This window comes from Eptesicus fuscus, chromosome 17 (assembly GCF_027574615.1).
Source record: "Eptesicus fuscus isolate TK198812 chromosome 17, DD_ASM_mEF_20220401, whole genome shotgun sequence".
NCBI classification, from domain to species: Eukaryota; Metazoa; Chordata; class Mammalia; order Chiroptera; family Vespertilionidae; genus Eptesicus; species Eptesicus fuscus.
The window spans coordinates 21,078,333-21,098,206 of record NC_072489.1 but is presented as its reverse complement, the minus strand read 5'-3'; the positions used below and the strand labels follow the sequence as shown (position 1 = coordinate 21,098,206).

Below are 19,874 nucleotides of genomic sequence, written 5' to 3'. Positions count from 1 at the left end.
AGTGAAATAAGCCAGACCCAAAAGGATAAATATTGTACTATTCCACTGATATGAGGTACAGATAGAGATAGAAAGTAGAATAGAGGTTACCAAGTGTGGGGGTAAGAAGGAATGTAGAGTAATTGTTTAATGGGTACAGAGTTTCTGTTTGGGATGAAGAAAAAATTCTAGAAATGGATAGCTGTGATGGTTGTATACAACATTGTAAATGCACTCAATGCTCTGGAATTGTACATTTAAAAATAAACTGGTAGATTTCATGTTATGTATATTTTATCACAATTTTTAAGGGCAAATAACTAAAATATTGTCAAAACATATACACACAAAATTTTGAATAAAATATCAATACATACTATAACATGGATGAACCTTGAAAACATACTAAGTGAAAGAAGCTGGACCAAAATAATCCACATATTATGTGATTCCACTTATATGAAATTTACAGAATATGCAAATCTATAGCAAAAGATTAGTGATTGCCAGGCTGGGGTTGTGGGGGAATGGGAAATGGTTAACTAATGGATTCAGGGTTTCCTTTTGGAGTGATAAAAATATTCTGTAAGAGACAGTGGTGATGGCTGTACATCATGAATGTATTGGAAGCCCCTGAAATGTACACTTTACTGGTTAAATGGTTATGACATCATTAGGCGATAGGAGTTTTTCAGCTCCATGTCAATCTTATGGGACCACCATTATATACTCAGCCCATTGTTGACCGGAATGTCATTATGATTGTATATTATATAAAACTGCATTGTTGCCCTGACCGGTTTGGCTCAGTGGATAGAGCGTCCGCCTGTGGACTGAAGGGTCCCAGGTTCAATTCTGGTCAAGGGCATGTACCTTGGTTGTGGGCACATCCCCAGTAGGGGGTGTGCAGGAGGCAGCTGATTGATGCTTCTCTCTCATTGATGTTTCTAACTCTCTCTCCCTCTCCCTTCCTCTCTATAAAAAATCAATAAAATATATTTTTTAAAAAACAAACTGCATTGTTGTAGACTAGAGAGCAATTTCCCGAATAGCCTTGAAGAAGCCAACTGCCATGCTGTAGAGAGGTTCTACATGACAAGATACCGTGGGCAGCTTCTAGGAGCTGGAAATGTTCCTCCACTGACAGACAAGTCCTGCAACTACAGGAACTGGACTCTGCCAACAACTAGTGATCTTGAAAGAGGACCCTGAGCCTTAGATGACACCACAGGCCCAGTCACCATCTTGAGATCTGGTGAGACCCTAAGTAGAGGACCCGGTCAATCCAGGACCACACTCATGACCACACTCTCCTGACCCACAGAAACTATGAGATGACAAATTCATGTTGTTTTAAGTCACTAAGTTTATCATAATTTGTTATATAGCAAAATAAAACCAATATAAGTCATATGCTTACCCCTCGGCCTGAGAAGTGTGGGATACCTTAGCCGTTGAAGTGAGGTTGCATCCAAATAGGGAGGGGTGGTCCCCCTTAAGCAAAATTTAATTGTCTTCATCGGTTAGGAGGATGGATACTGGAAGAAAGAAGAACAAAAATTATTCAAGAAAGCCAAAACTGGTTTGGCTCAGTGGATAGAGCGTTGGCCTGCAGACTGAAGGGTCCCAGGTTCGATTCCCGTCAAGGTTATGTACCTTGGTTGCGGGCACATCCCCAGTGGTGGGTTGTGCAGGAGGCAGCTGATTGATGTTTCTCTCTCATTGATGTTTCTGACTCTCTATCCTTCTCTCTTCCTCTCTGTAAAAAATCAATAAAATCTATTTTTTTAAAAAAATTATTCAAGGCAATATATTCGGTATCTGACATCGCATAGGCCTTCAACATTCAACTCAACTGTCCCCTCCCGTTGGCTCTGTCTACTGCCACATACACACTTCTTGACCTACATGACACTGAGCCAGAGACTAACAAAGCATACATGAGGTCAACAAAATCTAGCCAGAACATTGGACTTTTATCTTCTTAAATTTGCCCCTAATTAGGCTATCTCACACTGGGCAAGCCACTCATGGACCTGTTTCCTGTCTGTAAAAAAGGGGATTAAACTAGCTTTATTGTTTCTTTCAGCATTAAAATTCTATGGGGTTTTTTAATTTAAAGAGAGATCCCACCAAAATAATTCAAAGTACACTTTGATTTGCCATAAGAGAACAAAGAAATGCCATATTGCTTCCAAACACATGCCCATCCCTCTCAGTATTCCACCTCTGCAAGTGGCATTAAGAAAGGTTTTTAGAGAAAGCCACGAAACATTTGCCTTCCACACCCAAATTAGCTTAATAAAAACTACCACATAAAAGAACAGAATCTGGGAGTGGCATGGAGAAGGCAATCAGAACTACCAGGGGACCTTTACAAGGTAAAATGTCCATGGTTGCAAGTCAATGTTGTGTGATATGGTTGTCATGAATCATAATGTATTTATATTATAATTGTGTGGGAACATATGGATTTTACTTCTTTTTCCTTATTTGCCACTCACTACATTCAATGGCAATGCTAAAGACCCAATGTTAGATGTAAGAGAACTCATCTGGGAAATTCACACTTTTTGAAAATCTCATCTATAATAATTGTGATCTCTTGGATCATTTTAGCAACATTATAAATCAGGAAAAAAAGCATTTTGGGTTTTTGAAATGCCTACGTTCACTCAAATAAGCTGAAAATTAAATGTGAAATGTAGTATTTCTCTTTTGAAAAATTACAAAGAAATTTTAATCACAATGGTTCTCATCAAATACACATTGACTCTTGTAATATTTTTTTTTCTTTTGCAGTGTTCTTTTCTCTTCAACAACAACAAAAAACAACCTTTAAGTTCTCGGGCCCCAACCAACTTTAAAAAAAAAAAATCCCACAGAGTAGAATTTTTGGTTGAACTATTTTAACCATAATCAATTCTCATTACTGTCAAGCTTTTAAGCAGGTCAAGAGAACTCTTTAAAAGGGAAGAGGAGGTTAAAGAGGAGAAAGAGGACTTGATTTATGCTTTTGCCATCCTTCCAGCTCTCAGACAGGCTGGAGACATTTCTGGAAGTAATCTCACCATGGCTGTCCAAGGAGAACCGCAAGTTCAGTTCAAACTTGTGTTGGCTGGTGATGATGGGACTGGAAAAACTGCATTCATGAACGTCACCTGGCCGGTGAATTTGACCTTGCGTGTTGAAGTCCACCCCCTTGTGTCCCATACCAACAGAGGACCTATTACCTTCAGTGCATGGGATACAGCTCGTCAGGAGAAGTTTTGCGGACGGAGAGACAGCTATTACATCCAAGCCCAATGTGCCGTAATAGTGTTAGATGTAACTTCGAGAGTTACTTATGAGACTAGTCCTACCTGGCATAGAGATCTGGTGTGAGTGTGTGAAAATATGCCCAGCGTGTTGTGTGGCCACAAAGTGGGCATTAAGGACAGGAACGTTAAGACAAAAATCAATCGCCTCCCACCAAAAGAAGAATCTTCCGTACTGTGACATTTCTGCCCAAAGTAACTACCACTCTGGAAAGCCCTTCCTCGGGTCTGGGCCCCTAACTTGGAGTTTGTCGCCATGCCTGCCCTTGTCCCACCAGAGGCTGTCATGGACCCAGCTAAGGCAGCACCACAGGAGCATGATGTGGAGGCTGCTGGGACACCGCTCTCCCAGGCGAGGATGATGACCTGTGAGAAAAAGGAGCTGGAGCCCCGCTCGGAAGTCCTTTAATGGGCACCTGTCCCATGACGTCAGTGCTGCAGCGCGTCTGCCACCTGATTATACAGCCAAGTGAAATGTGTGCTTCCTCTTTGGGACACGGAAGGAGATGAATGGGCTTCAGAGTCAATGTGGCAGTTAAAGAATACCTTCATTTTTGGGACCTGCAGATTTAGCTGTTTTGGAACACAGGTGTTTCCTCACTGAGTTTCACCTGTAAGACTGCTATTGAACGTCACAAGTCAGTGGTGCAATCGTGTTTGTCACTGTCGTTCCCATCCTTTCTCATTTAGAATCAGAATAAAATGGTACTTCAAATTCTTTTTAAAAAAAAAAAAAAAAAAAAAGGAAGAAAAGGAGTTTTTCAGTAAATATTATCATTCAACTGCACAGAAAAGAATAAACAGGCCGAAACCGGTTTGGCTCAGTGGATAGAGCGTCGGTCTGCGGACTGAAAGGTCCCAGGTTCGATTCCGGTCAAGGGCATGTACATTGGTTGCGGGCACATCCCCGGTGGTCGATGTTTCTCTCTCATCGATGTTTCTAGCTCTCTATCCCTCTCCCTTCCTCTCTGTGGAAAATCAATAAAATATATTAAAAAAAAAAAAAAAGAATAAACAGGACTTCAAGATCAAGATGCAACTAAGAAAACGGTAAGATTGAATTATAGGTGACCTCAGGGCACACATCGAATCTAAGAACAAGATAAAAAGACAAAAAAACGTATTTCTTTTTGGATAGTAGCTATTGGAAACGTGCAAGTAAAGTTCGTATATGATAAAACTTATGCCTAGGAATGTCGATAATAACCGTGTTCCCATATAGTATGCAGAGAGAAACTGGGATGGCTTGTGTTGCTGCCAAGTTTAAAAGAGGTAAAATTTCTAAAAGCAGCGGTCTCAAATTATATAAAACTTATTCTTACAATTCTCAAGTATCCTGCTCCCCTTCCACAATTCAATCGATGTAGACACTTAGCAGCGTCCTTTAGTTAAGAGAAATAATATTGAAAAGCCTCAAGAAAATTCGCATGGCTATCGCGGTCCTTTAACATCCAAAGCCCAGCATGTTGTGTGGCCACAAAGTGGACATTAAGGACAGGAGAGTGAAGACAAACTCAATCATTTCTGCCAAAAGCAACCACAACTCTGAAAAGCCCTTCCTCCCGTAAAAGGCAGGAAGGCAAATCACAGCTCAATATGAAATGTAACATCATGAGAAAGACGGTGAAGTTTCCACGTACAGCTTTAGAAATGTAAACTAGTCAAGGTTGCGGCCAAATCACTCATCAGCAGAGAGAACTTGCTGCCGGCGGGGCCCACGTGCTGCGGTATGCGCTGCGCATGCGCCCTGGCGCCAGCCGGGCCAGCCGGCGGGCGGCGTCCCCGGGCCTCCGTCCTCCGAGGGGGGCGGGGAAGGCTCCGACCGCCCCGTTTCCAGAGCTTTAAAGCAATAACGCGAATAAGCCACCTAATGCAGGAGCTGCACTTTACAAGGGAGGGAGTTGATGGCATTTAAAGAGAGAATGCAGACCTAATGCAGAATTTGGTTTCAGAAACAACCTCCAAGTCCCCATCATGTGAGGAGGCTGGGACCACCCGGGACCCCGATTTCTTCCCGGGGGGCTCGGCAGCGAAGGGGTCATCGGGAGAGAAGGAGAAATGGCTGCACCGACGGGAGCCCGGCTGGGGGAGCAAGCCGTCCGCAAAAAGGGAGGGGGCTCAAGGCGACGCAAGCACCGCAGCCACCGCGGGAAACGCTGCGGGAGCGACGCGTCCCCGGGGTCGCCGGCGTGGTCCCAAGCGCGGGCCGCAGCGCCCCGCGGGACGGGTCTGGGCTTCACAGCCCTCCTGCACCGAATCGAGACGCGGGAGGGCAAAAGCCAGGGCAGCGACTGGAAGCCAAACAAGGTTGTGATTTCGGAGCGGGGCGAAGGGCAGGGCTCCTAAGACCTCCTGCTGGAAAGAGTTCGCCTAAACTAAACTGCGGGCGGCAGTTTCGAGTACCCCCGGGCGTCCACGAAGTAGTTCCCGCAACTTCAGCGCTCAGCCCGCGCGCCACCCCTGGGAGCGGGACTCCGGGAGGCTGCAGGCCCCGCCTACTCCCGGGTCTGGCGCGCGTGCGCAGAGTGATTAATATACTAAGGTGTCTCTGCCTTCCCCTTCCCTTTGTAGCAGCGATGGCCGAGTGGTTAAGGCGTTGGACTTGAAATCCAATGGGGTCTCCCCGCGCAGGTTCGAACCCTGCTCGCTGCGGAAGCGGGCGGCTTCTCTTTTTTTTTTCTTATCATGTATGCTTTTTTAGATGCCTTCAAATGATAGCCCTTACTCTTCCTCTTTCATTTCCCAGACGTGCTGGCTAAATGGAGCACCTACAGAAAAGTTGAATGTGCCAGATAAAAGCCAATAAATGTCAGTGCGACAAACATACGCTGTTTACACTGAAAGATAAAAATCGTCCTTTTGTTCTAAACGGTAAGCCAACAGTTTTAAAATCTTGTTCTTCAAGGTGAACAGCAAAGTCGCAAAATAAAATTAATATAAATAGTGCTGGAGGTTTTCAGGCTATGACAATCTAAAGCTATCATCTCATTAAAACTGATAACAAGGCTAATGCTTCCTCTCCTTCCATCCCAGGATTACCTCCAAGGGTTCCCCCACCACATCCAAAAGTGGTGTGAAATAGGAGATAATAAAAACTTCTGAAATTTCGACTTCTAAACCATGAGATTATATCCACATAATGAAACACTATGCACATAGCCACTAAAATGATGTTAATGTCATGGAAAGGCTTCCCCATGCATTGCCAAGTGCAAAAAGTTGGACAGTTTGAAAAACAATTTCTATTATGATCACATTTTTGTTCAACAATTCAGTTATGTGACAAGAATGGGAGAAAAAGAGAGAATGGATGGGGGCTGTGAAGAAATAACAATAATTTTTATCTCTGGATGGTGGGATTTAAATTTTCTTAACAGTTTTTAAACTAGTTTTCTATCATATATTGACCCAGTATTGTCTTAATAATAAAAGAAAAATGTTATACGTAAAACTTTAGACAACAAAAAAAAATTTTTTTAATAACCATAAAAAAAGAAAATTGTGAGGTTAGTCTTTGAGAACCTGTACAACCCTTTCTGCTCCCTTTCCGTTCACATTTCCCTTTCCCCCTCCCACCCCATACTTTCCAGCTGTCCTTGGGAGTTCCCTGACACGTCACGGCTAGAGATAGCCTTCTGTGATACCTGAAGTACATTCCCCCACAGCACCCATCCCACTGTATACAATCACCACATTCACATCTTCAATCCATCCTCCCTACCCAATCCCATCCTCTTCTGCTCCCATTCAAATCACTTATAAATAACTGCATTCGTTTCCTAGCTGATCTCCTTTCCTCTTTCAGTCAGGATCACATTGAGCTGCAAATGACGGGAAACCCAACTCCAGAGACTTAAACACGTAGGGGTTTCTCTCAGATCTGGGAGTAGGCACTTCTCAGATGGAACAGGGGACAGGGTTGTTTCCACCTTTCTGCTCTGCCATTCTTAATGCATTATCTCTAGTTTGACCAAATCTCTGTCCCTGTGGTCAACAGAGCCCAGGCTTTGTTCCTAAGATTATTTGTTGCTGATCATAACCTCGTTGTCTTAATGCTTAAATGAATGGTCTTGCAAGGCAGAAGGAGGTGGGTGAGTCAGGGTGCTGGGTCGGGCCAGTCTGAATCGGCTGTCTGTCTCCGTTTCCCAATTCCACTTGCCAAGGGATTTCCCTGGCTTCTTACTCTCCTCACTTACATGTATATCATGGCACAGTCCCAGCTCCTCTACAAGGCTGACTTGAGGGTTAGATTCATTTTAGAAACTAACTTATTTCTGAAACGCAGGCAGAGGCGTTCAGAGATGCTGTTATCTGTAGCTTTTCCTGTTGCTGCTTTTGCCATGAAAATTAGCCACTATATCGTTCAGATCTACTTGTGACAATTTGACTTTGGTTTACATTCATCCAGGCTTGAAAAATGACCACTGCTCAGACAGAGGGATGCTTCCTGAGCCACTCATTTCTAACACAATGTATTAGCACCACCTTCGAGTGGTATGCCTTTCTAAATTATTCTGTTTCTCCCCCACCGCTTTTTAAGATTCGTTAAAAAAAAAAAAGTAATAATAACCGTCTAACCATTTTCTCAAGACTGTCTCTATAAAACATCCAGCCTGTCACTCACTGACTAAGCTGTATAATCATATTTCAATATTTTATTTACTCTTTTTTATTACCTATTATTATTACTACAGCATTTGAGAATTTCTCATTAGAGGGAATGTTTGACTATTGGGGAAATAAAAAGATATTTTCATCTTTCCAGCAAAACCCACCACACAAGCTGTAACATTTCCCAGTTATGACTCGTCTGCAATCCCACCGATTCTGGTGGGTGCTATCCACGTTGTAAAAATGATTAAATTATCAAACTGCTTGTAGGGTATGTCGTTATTCAGGTACGGTGGGGCCAACAGATCAGGAGAAGATTGCCACTGAAAAGATCATGTGTTACAATTCCCAAGGGGAGGGGGGCATGCCACACCAGGGGGTCAAAGCAGGGAGCACAGGCCAGGCCCAGGTCTGCCTGCAAGCTGAGGAAGCGAGGGGGGAATGTGGGCTAGAGTATTTTGGTTCCTGCGGGAAGGAGCAGGAGAGGCAGACGAAGCAGGGTTAGGGGTGTAGCTAGTCTGAACGATTTCAGCAGGCTATGGGGCAAAGGAGTTGTCCCTAGCTGTCTGGTACCTGGCCTTGGGGTAATTAGGGCAAGGGGTTAGTGGCCCTGAGTGTAAGAGCTCCAGAAACGAGGGGGTGAAGGTGTGGGTTCAGGGTTGCTTCACTGCAGATGTAAGGCACGCTTGCAGGTGAGTTACCTTGCAGGTGCGTTGTTTTCTGTCTTTAGATGTTGGCTAGCCCATGGAAGGGGCAGTCTCCCCAGATGTCAAAGCATCGGAAATACAGAATATATGAAGGCATGATTTTTTTAATATAATAAAAAATAACATTTTTAAAAGGCAATTTTAAAACCATTTCCGTCAGTAGCTCGGCAGGAAACAGAAGGCACACTCAGTTTAGGACCATTCTAAGCAGGCTTACTACCAAGGTATGGAGAGGCTGTAGAGGAACCACAAGGAGCAGCAAGGGGTGCCACCACCCTCCAGAGGGGCTGGGCGCCCCCAGAACGCAGACAAAGAGAGTTCTGAGGAGGAGCAGTGACCTTCCTTTAGGGGACACACATGCCAGAGGACCCCTGCAGGGAGGGCCTGCAGCTCCTCACTCTTCTCCCTCCCTCTGCCTTCGCACTGCCCGCCCCCCCCACCCCACCCCACCCCCCACACACACACATTGGCCAAACTCAACCAGTCAGCCAACACAGCTGGGGCCAGGGCAGAGAATGGGTTGAAGAGGAGATGCCCAGGACTCTCCCTTACGTAAAACTAGGGGAACAAAGAAATAAAAATGATTATCCACACTCCAGCATTTTAACACTCCAACTTCATCACTGTGGCATATTCCTCCCTGTCCTATATGTATATAGTTTAATATACAGTTACATTAAAAGTCAAATTGTTGACTGTTTCAAACCTACAGAGATGCACAGGAAATAACGTAGAACATAGTATATTTTATATTTTTTCACTAGAATTATTTCGTACCCTTTTGCTGCTCCTCTGTCTTCATAATCATGATTTGTAATGGCTCTATAATACACTACACAGCAGCTGCATCAGAGTTAATGAGGCAACTGTTGCCCACTTGGGCTCCTTCCTTGTTTCTAAATACTAATGTTAAATAATGTTGTGATGTACATCTTTGAGAGAAAAGCCTTTTCCATATTTCATGTTATTTCTTTAGCGTCTATATCTCTAAGAGTAAATTTATACTGAAGCAAAGTACATGGACAATTTCACGGCTCTCAACACACATTGCTAAGTTGCATTGCTAAAGAGTTGCACCCGTGCGCAGTGCCAGCAGTAATGCACGAGAAAGCTGGGATCACGGAACCCTCATCTACGTTGAGTACTACCGCTAGCAACTTTTTCTTCTTCTTGGATAATTTGGTAGGTAAGAACACTCCTCGTTTTCATTTAATTTGCGTTTCTTTGTTTACTGCCAGAGTTTCTATGTTTTACCGTATGTGTTGACGAGTTGTGTTTCCTGTTGAATTCCTGACTTTCTGCTGTATCAGCTATTGGTCCCTAAAGCTGCTGCTGAAACTGACCCTTGGGGGAACCCTTACTGAAAACAACTGAGTGTCATGGACGGTAAGAGAGCAATTTCAAAGGAAAGAGGCTAACGAATTTCAGGCTGGGGGGTTATGGTCTTCATATCTACTTTTGGAGGAAGTGTATCTTTCTATTAGAGTATCAGATTTACCCACCCCTCCCCTAGTACCCTTCTTCCCCCTGCTCCAGCATTTAAAATAACTGGTGCAAAGCTAAATGCCGCCTGAATGATAACGGCAATTAATTCATTGTTCCTTTCCATTCTTTGTTGGCAACATGATGGTTCAGCATTAGCTTTGGGAGATATTGAAGGTAGCTGGCTTGGATTCTGAGAAACATGTGTGTCTATTATGGTCTTGACATTGTTGCTGTTTATCTTCTCTCTCTTTCCTTACCTGGCAAGTTGTTTGAGGAAGTATCTTCCTTGACCCACCAGGCTCCAAAACTGCAGGAGGTTCTTTTTATATCAAACATTCTCAAATATTAGAAGTTTCACCTAAGAGAGCTTATTAAAAACACGACCTTTTGCCCAACCAGTGTGGCTCAATGGTTGAGCGTGGACCTATGAACCAGGAGGTCACGGTTCAATTCCCAGTCAGATAACATGCCTGGGTTGCAGGCTCAATTCCCAGTAAGGGGTGTGCAGGAGGCAGCCAATCAATGATTCTCATGATTCTCTCTCATCATTGATGTTTCCATTTCTCTCTCCCTCTCCCTGCCTCTCTGAAATCAATAAATATGTGTGTGTGTGTGTATGTGTGTGTGTATGTGTGTGTGTGTGTGTGTGTGTGTACACACACATATATATATATATTAAAGCATGATCCTTGGACCTCACTGCTGGTGATTCTGATTCAATAGATATGAGATGAGCCCAGGAATCTACACTTTATTTAGTAATTGAGATGCAGGAGTATCTACTGACCACACTCTGTGAAACTGGCATAGATCCTGGGAACAGGAAGTAAATTTATACTGAAAATATTCATGGTAGAGACAGGAAAGAGGCTGGAAATAGGGAGGAGAGTACAGTCCAGTAAGGGCTCCTTCTCGGCCCATTCTCCAAGACTGTCATTGTGGAGGACATTGTGCAAATAAGACCAGAATTGGCTGGAGAGGGTAGTCAGTGTGTGGCAACTTTTTTATATGCAAGAGATGTCGTGGCCAACAAAACAACCTGTCTAGTTGATTCCGCTAGAATAATCTGGCTATTATTTCCCAGGAAAGAAGTAAAGGAAGACCAGATAGCACAGGCATGCCATTTACTCGTATACAGCTTTGCTAGTTTAACACTATCCAATTCTGTTCTCTGCTGATCGATGGGAGAAGGGACTGAACAAAGGCAGTTTGGACGCCTGCCCAGTAAGGTCTGGGTAACATGGGAAGGTGCCTGTCTGTTGGTCACACCTATAAACAAATTAGTGGCCACTGCAAGCGCACTAAACCTGAATATTTAAATTTCTGAACAAAGGGGAGCGTTCCCTTGGCCCTTGCACACTGGGCTGCTGGCTCCCGGGTGCAGGGGCTGCGCTCAGGGCCACGTGGGACCCACCTGGGCTGAGTCTGGACTGAAGGTTGCTCCCAGGTTTTAGCCTGGGACAGGCACTCTGCACACTGGCCCTCCTTTCGGCTTCCTGGAACCACAGCTGCCCTCTCTCAGGGCTGCTTAAGGGACAAGGGACTTGACAACCCGAGGGATGTAACTCCATGCAAATAAAGCCTTCTACCACCTCTCGTTCTCCCGGGGGCGCTCGGAAAGTGCTCATGTCAGCAGTACCCCAGGAAGCCCACTCCCACTCGTGTCTGGGAAATCTGGCCCACTAATTTCTCCAGCAACATATCGACACTTAATTCATTATAACATCACTTCGTGATATTTAAGTACATTTTCAGTGTTGTCATACCTTCCTAATCCCTATTTCCTGACCTTCTACCTTTAAGCTTCCACATCAATCCTACCTCTGACCACAAGGTTTCTGATTTTTTCTTTTTTTAAAACAGTCCTTTGTGAACAAAAGTATTTCTTTTCCACACAGCATTGCCCTCAGTGAACTGGCCCGAGCAGCTTGCAGAATTGCTGGGGTAAAATGTCTTTTTTTTTTTTTTTTTTTTTTTTTACAGTTTGCATTTAATATTACTTGGTATCAGTCTCAGGTGTACACGCATAGTGGTTAGACAGTCACCTACTTTACAAAGTGTTCCCCCTGATATTGCCACTGGGTTGAGATTTCTTCGGGCCCCTCTGGGTCTTATTCATGACATGTCTGTGATGGGCAGACAAAGACACTAGCTGAGCACACTGTGGAGGTGCAGAGGCAAAGAAACCACCACCAAATCTGGAGTCTTTTTGCAACATCACAACTAGCAAATGCTCTGGGGGGCAAACCGTTCTTCTACTATCAGCCCAAGGCTGCCATCTGGTGGCAATCTGAGGAATGGTGACTCGAGGTTATAGATTTTGAAGAGCCTTTTTTAGGAGACAATGTGAATATACTGTTGGCGGGGGGGAGGTGGGGGAAATCTTTGCATTTCCTTGTCATATCTTCTATCAATTTTTAGTATATATAAGTAAAACCTTCTTTGGATAATTTTGAAAAGTAATAGAAAAATTCTACTCACAAAAGCATAGATGTTTAGAATAGAAAAGATCTTAGAAATCACCTTATAAAGAAAGGCTTTTTGTAAGGCTAGTTGAACAAAATGCCAAAGTTTTGATGTATCGCTCCGCTAAAATTACTAAACATCAGATTTACACATTGTGCTGTGTCACTTTCTTGCTTTCTCTCTGAAACCAGTTGCACAAAACTTTTCACACACACTCACACAAAAATAAAAAAATCTACTCTGGCCCTAACCGGTTTGGCTCAGTGGATAGAGCGTCGGCCTGCGAACTGAAGGGTCCGAGGTTCGATTCCGGTCAAGGGCATATACTTGGTTGCTGGCACATCCCCAGTAGGGGGTGTGCAGGAGGCAGCTGATCGATATTTCTCTCTCATCGATGTTTCTAGCTCTCTCTTCCTCTCTGTAAAAAATCAATAAAATATATTTTCTAAAAAAAAATCTACTCTGGGCATGCACTTTAGTTAGCAGGTTTGGGCATTGTACCAAATGCATCACCATTGTCAGCACCATGAGAAGGCAGCCCTCGGTGGGGAGAGGGATGCTCTCAGAGACTGATCCCCAAATAGGAAATAGAAGAGCAGAACCTGGTGGAGCCCGGGGTTAAGAGTTAAAACAGATGCAGACAGATGGCTTCTCTCGTTCTCTGAATTTTTACCATATGTGATCCCCAGGGTGGGGCGTGCCGATCAATGATCTCTCTCATCATTGATGTTTCTCTCTCTCTCTCCCTCTCCCTTCCTCTCTGAAATCAATAAAAAAATATTTAAAAAAAAAAAAAACAACAACAGAATAAGGAGGTCTGGTAAATAACTTTATATACCTTATATGCCAGTCACCGAGAACTTTTTCTTTCCAAATGCACCACTCGCTGTCAAATCCCCAAGCTGTTCCTTCCACTAAAAATACCCTCTCCTACTCCTATCCCTGCCCTTCAGCCTGAAGAACCCTACACATCTTTCAAAAGCCCGCTCAGATATCTACACATGTGACCCTGACCCTCCCCCTCAAAGGTGACTTACTCCCTTTGGACATACTTCTACCACAGCACAACAGAAATGGCAATGTCATTATCTGTATTCGTGTCTGAGTCTCCCCATGAACTGTGGGCTCTTTGAGGGGAGGGGCACTGGTAGTTCATCTTTGTATCCTGAGCCCTAAGCAGTTTGGGGCACATAGAGAACATTCAATAAATGTGTACTGAATAAATAAATATTAGAGGAGAAAGAAATGGGGAAAAAAGAAAAGGGAAAGCAAAGATGAGATTGAGAGAAAAAGATGAAACAGAAGAAAGGAAGCCCTGGCCAGTGTTCTCCGTGGTTAGAGCATCAGCCGGCACACCACAGGGCCGCAGGTTTGATCCCCGTCAAGGGCGAGAGGAAGATATACACGAGGCAGACAACTGACCTTGGCGAGCTTGATTTTTTAGGTCACAACACCAAGGGCAAATCAGGCTTCCAGAAGTGTTTCTTTGGATAGCACAGCATTTTTAAAATTTTTGATGTAGTAATCAAAATATAAGAATCATAAAAATCCAGAGTTCTAGCTTCTTAAACAAAAATAGGTCTAGCCTGGCCTGGGTTAGCTTTCTCCATGATAGCCACTGGCTGGGTCTGAAGATGCTTTTCCCAGGTTACCACAGTCCCCAGTGCTCCCTATTGTAGGCCCAACATGGAAGCTGACTATCACCGGCCACTTACCATTGTGCTTGTGCTCTTGGTTCTCTTATAACTGACCTACTTCATTCATTTACTTCACCTGCCTGACTCCTTTAAACTTTGGAGTTCATCACCCTTGTCCCAGCCAGTGCTCCATCTAGATGCTCTGTGGCTACAAAAATAACCATAGTAATAGTAATAATTATCCTAGATCTGTACTCGCCAATACACCTTTCTAAGAATGCGAGAATATTGTGCAATCTACACCGTCCACGTGAGGCTTTTGAGCACTTGACATAGGACAAGTGTGACTGAGGAGGTGTATTTCTACTGTTATTTCACTTACAGTAATTTAATTTTAATTTAGGGCAGTGTTTCTCAAGATGTGGTGTGCATGGAAATACCTGGGGATCTTGTCAAAATGCATTATAATTTAACAGATCCGGAGTGGGGCACGAGATTCTGCATGTCTAATGAGTCCCCAGGTGATGCTGATGATTCTGGGCTTTGGACCACACTTTAGAAAGCAAGATTCCACAGCACAGCAGTGCTACTCAAACCTTAGCATAAATCAGGGAGATGCCAAACATATGCCTGGGCCCTACCCTCACAGACGCTGACTCAATGGGTCCAAGGTGCGGCCCAGTGGTTTGCATTTGTAACAAGGTCCTGGGTGCTGGAGCACCGTTCTAGAGAATGGGAAGATGTTGGGAGGAAAAAATAGTTTTAGTCATTCTCTGATTTCCTTTCCCAACTGCTACTATTAATCTATATATATATATATAAAGCCACTGACCAGAACGCTGTAACAACCAGAACAACCGGTCGCTATGACGCCCACTACAGCCAGCAAACCTGCCCAATCAGGGGGTGGGGTCGGCTGGCCAACCTCCCGTGGCCCCTCCCCCCAGCCAGCCCCACCCCTGATCAGCCTCTCCCACCCCATCAGCCCGCATCCCTTCCCCCTGGCCAGCCCACCCCTGATTGCCTCCCCTACCCCAAAAGGGGGCAGGGCTGGCCGGCCAACCACCTGCAACCCCTCCCCATGGCCAGCCCCATCCCCAGTGGACCCCCACCACCCCCATCGGCCTGCGGGCCCCCCCCCCCCAGCCAGCGCCACCCCCAATCGCCCCCCCCACCCCATTTGGGGACAGGGCCGGCCAGCCCACCTCTCACAGCCCCTCCCCACAGCCAGCCCCATCCCCAATCGACCCCCCACCCCAATTGGGGGCAGGGCCCACTGGCCAATCGCCCATGGCCCCTCTCCCCAGCTGAACTGGCCCTGATCGGGGCCCCGATCAGGGCGGGCTAGCCAGCCAACCTCCCGCTGTCTCCTCCTTCTGACAGGCCCGGCCCCAATCTGCCCCGATTGGGGCCAGACCCCACCCATGCACGAATTTGTGCACTGGGCCTCTAGTAGTTAATATTTTTTCCTACATCAAGGGAATTACTATCCCATTTTACTGACGAGGAAACAGACAATGGGAGGTTAATGAACTTGCCTAAGGTGACACTGGTGGCAGGTGCCGTCTCCAGAGCCACCCTCTTACCTGCACACATTACACCGTGGGTGACATGACCATGGGTGTTTGCCAGTGGAGTGTCCTTGCCTTAATGTATACATTCTCTGATCCCTAGAATTTAGAACAGAAGAGAATGAAAACCAGGACGGTCTGGGTTTGTTTTATTTCCTGGTAAAATGTACAAGAGAGGACCTGGGCTCAGAGAAGCAAACGTAAAAGACTTGCCTAAGGTCACACAGTTCATCATTTCTCTTTTATTATTATCTGGGGAACAACATTGGTAAGCTTCTGTTTCTAAACTTCTCAGGGCCACACTTTTTTGCTGACGAGCATTTTTAGCTAGCTGCTACTGGTGCAGACACATCCCCTCCCTCTCCACAAACACCCGCAGCACCTTTGTCACCCATCTGCTCAGGTGCTCCTTTCTCCTCAGCTGGGAAGGCCAGGGTAAGAGAGGAGAAGGAAGGTGGGAGGAAGCCAAGTCTGTGCTCCGGGCAGTCAGGATCTGTAACCACTTGTGAAACCTACGGTCCTTATGACCTTGATTAAATTTGGTTTTAAAGCCTAGCTCTAGAAATCATATTCCTCTCTCTATGCATGTATACATACCTCTCAGAGACCTAGCCTTACCCCCAGATCATCAGCAAACCCCCAGACCGCAGAAGACAGCAGCCAGCACCTGACTCAGTCACACAGTCCGACGACTAAAGAGAACACGTTATGTCTCCGTTCCCGAGCCCCAAGGTGGACAGAACCGCTGGCTACTTCCCCATGAGACCAGAGAGAGGGGCCAGAAAAGACCTCACTGTCCTCAGAGCTGTCCTCGAGACCAGAAGAAATGACTTATTACTCTTCCCTCAACTCGGACCAATCAGGTCCCAGCACAACCCTGACCCCCTAACCCACCCAGAACCCCTAACCCAGGGGTCCTCAAACTTTTAAACAGGGGGCCAGTTCACTGTCCCTCAGACCGTTGGAGGGCCGGACTATAGTTTAAAAAAAAAAACTATGAACAAATTCCTATGCACACTGCTAAGTCGGCTGCTAAGCAGGACAGGCAGCGGCGGCAAAAACACCCGGCGGGCCGGATCAATGTCCTCGGCGGGCCGCATGTGGCCCGCGGGCCGTAGTTTGAGGACCCCTGCCCTAACCCACTTGTCTTCTGATGTTTGCCCTATATAATCTGAAACCTGCACAAGCTCCCCAGCTCCCCATTGACCAAGTCAATATTAACTATTTTTTCTTTCTATGCTGCAAACTCCTGCTGGTGCCTTTCTTCCGGCCAGTGCGTGCAGGCAGGTGGACTCAAGGAAAAACACAGGGGGAGTCCCAGCCTCTGAGAAACTATTCAAGCCTGGTGACCAGGAAAGCTACAGGCCCAGAGGTGGCCTTCTTCTGGCCACAGGTGCTCGGCGTCCTGCAGGGGGCGCTCCAAGTGGCCTCGGGCTAGAAGTGAAGACCAGGGAGAGCCCAGCGAGGCAGAGCCTGTTGGAAGCCCAAATGGAGTGCCCCTGGGGTCACAGGGACCCCTCAGAAATAGCTTCTCGCAGAAGGGAGAGCTCGGGTCTCCTACACCGTATGTGGGTAGAACCATCAAGACATTAGCCATTTCACCTACAACCTATACTTGTTGAGCCACCGTGGTCCTCGCCCTGAGAAGCAAGTTAGAATTACCCTGGAGTTGTCAAATCCCAACAGGAAGGAACACCCAGACCCATTACATCAGAACCTCCGGGGTGGGACTCAGGCATCTTCCCCAGGTGGTTTCAAAGTTGAGAACCAATAGTTTAAAATATACATAATGCTTTTCATTTTATCGTTTTTTAGACTATAACAAAACTATAAATTCTCAACCAAATTAGATTAATTGGAAGGTTCAAATAAGATTTGTGTGAAAAATGCCCTGGCCAGTTTGCTCAGTGGTTAGAGTGTCGGCCCACGGACCGAAAGGTCGCAGATTCAATTCCTGGTCAAGGGCATGTACTAGTACCACAGTTGCAGGTTCCTCAGCCCCGGTAGGGGTCTCTGTAGGAGGCAACCAATCCATGTCTCTCTCTCACATCAATGTTTCTCTCTCTTCCCCTCCTCCCTCCCTTCCACTCTCTCTAGAAATCAATGGGAAAAAAATAGCCTTGGGTAAGGATAAAAAAAAAAAAAGAATTTGTGAGCAAATGCTTTGAAAACTGTTAAAGGTATGAGTTATTTTTTTATCATTAGACCCTGTTTTGGAGCCTCCCCTAATGGTCTGACAAGCTGGAAAGTATTTAATATGGTTTATTTATATTTAATATACTTTATTCTGAGGACAAATCCCCATTGTCTTCAGAGGTGGGATGCTATCAAGAATGACATCAAACTCAGATGAATGTAAATAGATCATTGAGGTGTTTGGAGCTGGTGTGTATAAATACACCTACTTAATTGTAATCTCTCCCTTTTTATCTCTGCCCTCTTCTTTAAAAAAAACATTGAGAGGAAGAGTTATGAGAATGAGAAAAAAGACACATCCTCTTTCTCTGCTTTCCCTGTCTCACTAATCCTTCACTTTTACCTCTGACTACACATTCCCCATCAGTTCCCACACTGGCCTGGCTCCCTCTGGAGGCCCTAACCAGGCCACTCCAGACCTGGTCTTGGGTCAAGCTGTGTCCTACAAAAGGGAGATTCTTACTTCTGGCCACACCTGGAAGAAACTAGATTTTCCCTAAGTCCCACAGTAGGTTAGAACCAGAGGAAGATCTAGTTCTCCACACATCTAACCTAGATTCCTCTCTGGAAACATTCCCTCTTGGCAGCTAATTAATATAAGAAATCTGCAAAGCAAAAACACTGGAAGAAATGAAACAGCCTGGGAGGGAAGGGAAAGGATGAGAATGTGCAGCCTGATGCAAAATATTCTCCCACAGTGAGGGTGAGATGACACAGAAAGCCGAGAAGTAATAATAGTGGAAGACACAGCCACACTGATGCATATCACAAAACCTGAAATTGAAGGGAATTGAAGCCTTTCATCGTGACACATTTCATCATTTTCTCAGTAATTGCATCAGTTTTATAATTTCTTCCATCACTGACTCCCCAGGAGTCCTGGCATCTCTCCGTCTATGATATGGAGATGGCGGGTAATGGTGTTTGCCTCCAGGAAATTAAAGACCCTTTCAATAACTGCATTAGTCATCCACACTTGCTGCTGTGATTGATCTGGTAACCACCATCAGATCTGGGCACAGAAAGGATATGAAAATTCATAAGCAGGGAAACAATCTTATCTTCCCTTTATCCAGCTCTCTCTTTACAAGAAATATCTGCAAAGTCATTTCTGCATTTCTAATCTGTTCATTAAAGGGCATATTTTTGACAGGCTGGGATATAGCCACTGGGGACTGGAAACTATTTAGGATCCTAGGAAATGGTGAATTCTGCATAGGTTTTTCAAAGTTGCTCTGTTGAGTTGCCCTTTAATGTAAAAGAGCAAAACTGTTTCAGAATTGTATTTCAACATTTCAGGACACCCAAAAGGCAAGAAGCCATAACACTGGGGAAAAAAAAAATGAAGAAGAAGAAGAAGAAGAAGAAGAAGAAGAAGAAGAAGAAGAAGAAGAAGAAGAAAAGGAAAAAAAACAACAACAATACCCTATTCTCTTCCTGTGTCTGTGAAAGGTACCAGGAAAAAAAAAGCATACTCTGGTTTTATTATTGCTTTATATCATGGGCACTCCCTGGTGTCAGGGGCTAGGGGAGGTGCTTGGGAAATTGTTCCATAAGTAAAATGCCAAACAAGCCACTCAACAAAGTCTAGCCTAGAGTGAAAAAACGTAAAGGCAAGAATCCCAATGAACAAGCACTATTTTCTGGGTTTTCCAATCCAGATCTCTGAAACCTGCATCTATTTGTTTAAGAATATGATAATCATGGGATGGGAATGGGGGGATGAGGACAAATATGTGACACCTTAATCAATAAAGAAATTTAAAAAAAGAACATTCATAATTAAACATCTGAATTATTGGGAAAAAAAGAATATGATAATCAAATGCACATATATAGGGTGTCCCCCAAAAATGTATATACTTTAACAGCTGATAGCTCAATTTTGAAAATGAAAGATATTTT

At 44.8% G+C, this 19,874-nt stretch overlaps 1 non-coding gene and 1 pseudogene across 1 annotated transcript; both read left to right on the top strand.

The window, feature by feature from the left end:
- Window positions 1-3,051: 3,051 nt before the first annotated feature.
- Window positions 3,052-3,668, top strand: LOC103289527 (GTP-binding nuclear protein Ran-like; annotated as a pseudogene).
- Window positions 3,669-5,866: 2,198 nt separating this feature from the next.
- On the top strand, window positions 5,867-5,948 carry TRNAS-UGA (transfer RNA serine (anticodon UGA)). The gene has a single exon. It is a non-coding gene; the product is annotated as a tRNA-Ser (tRNA).
- The last annotated feature ends 13,926 nt before the right edge of the window (window positions 5,949-19,874 follow it).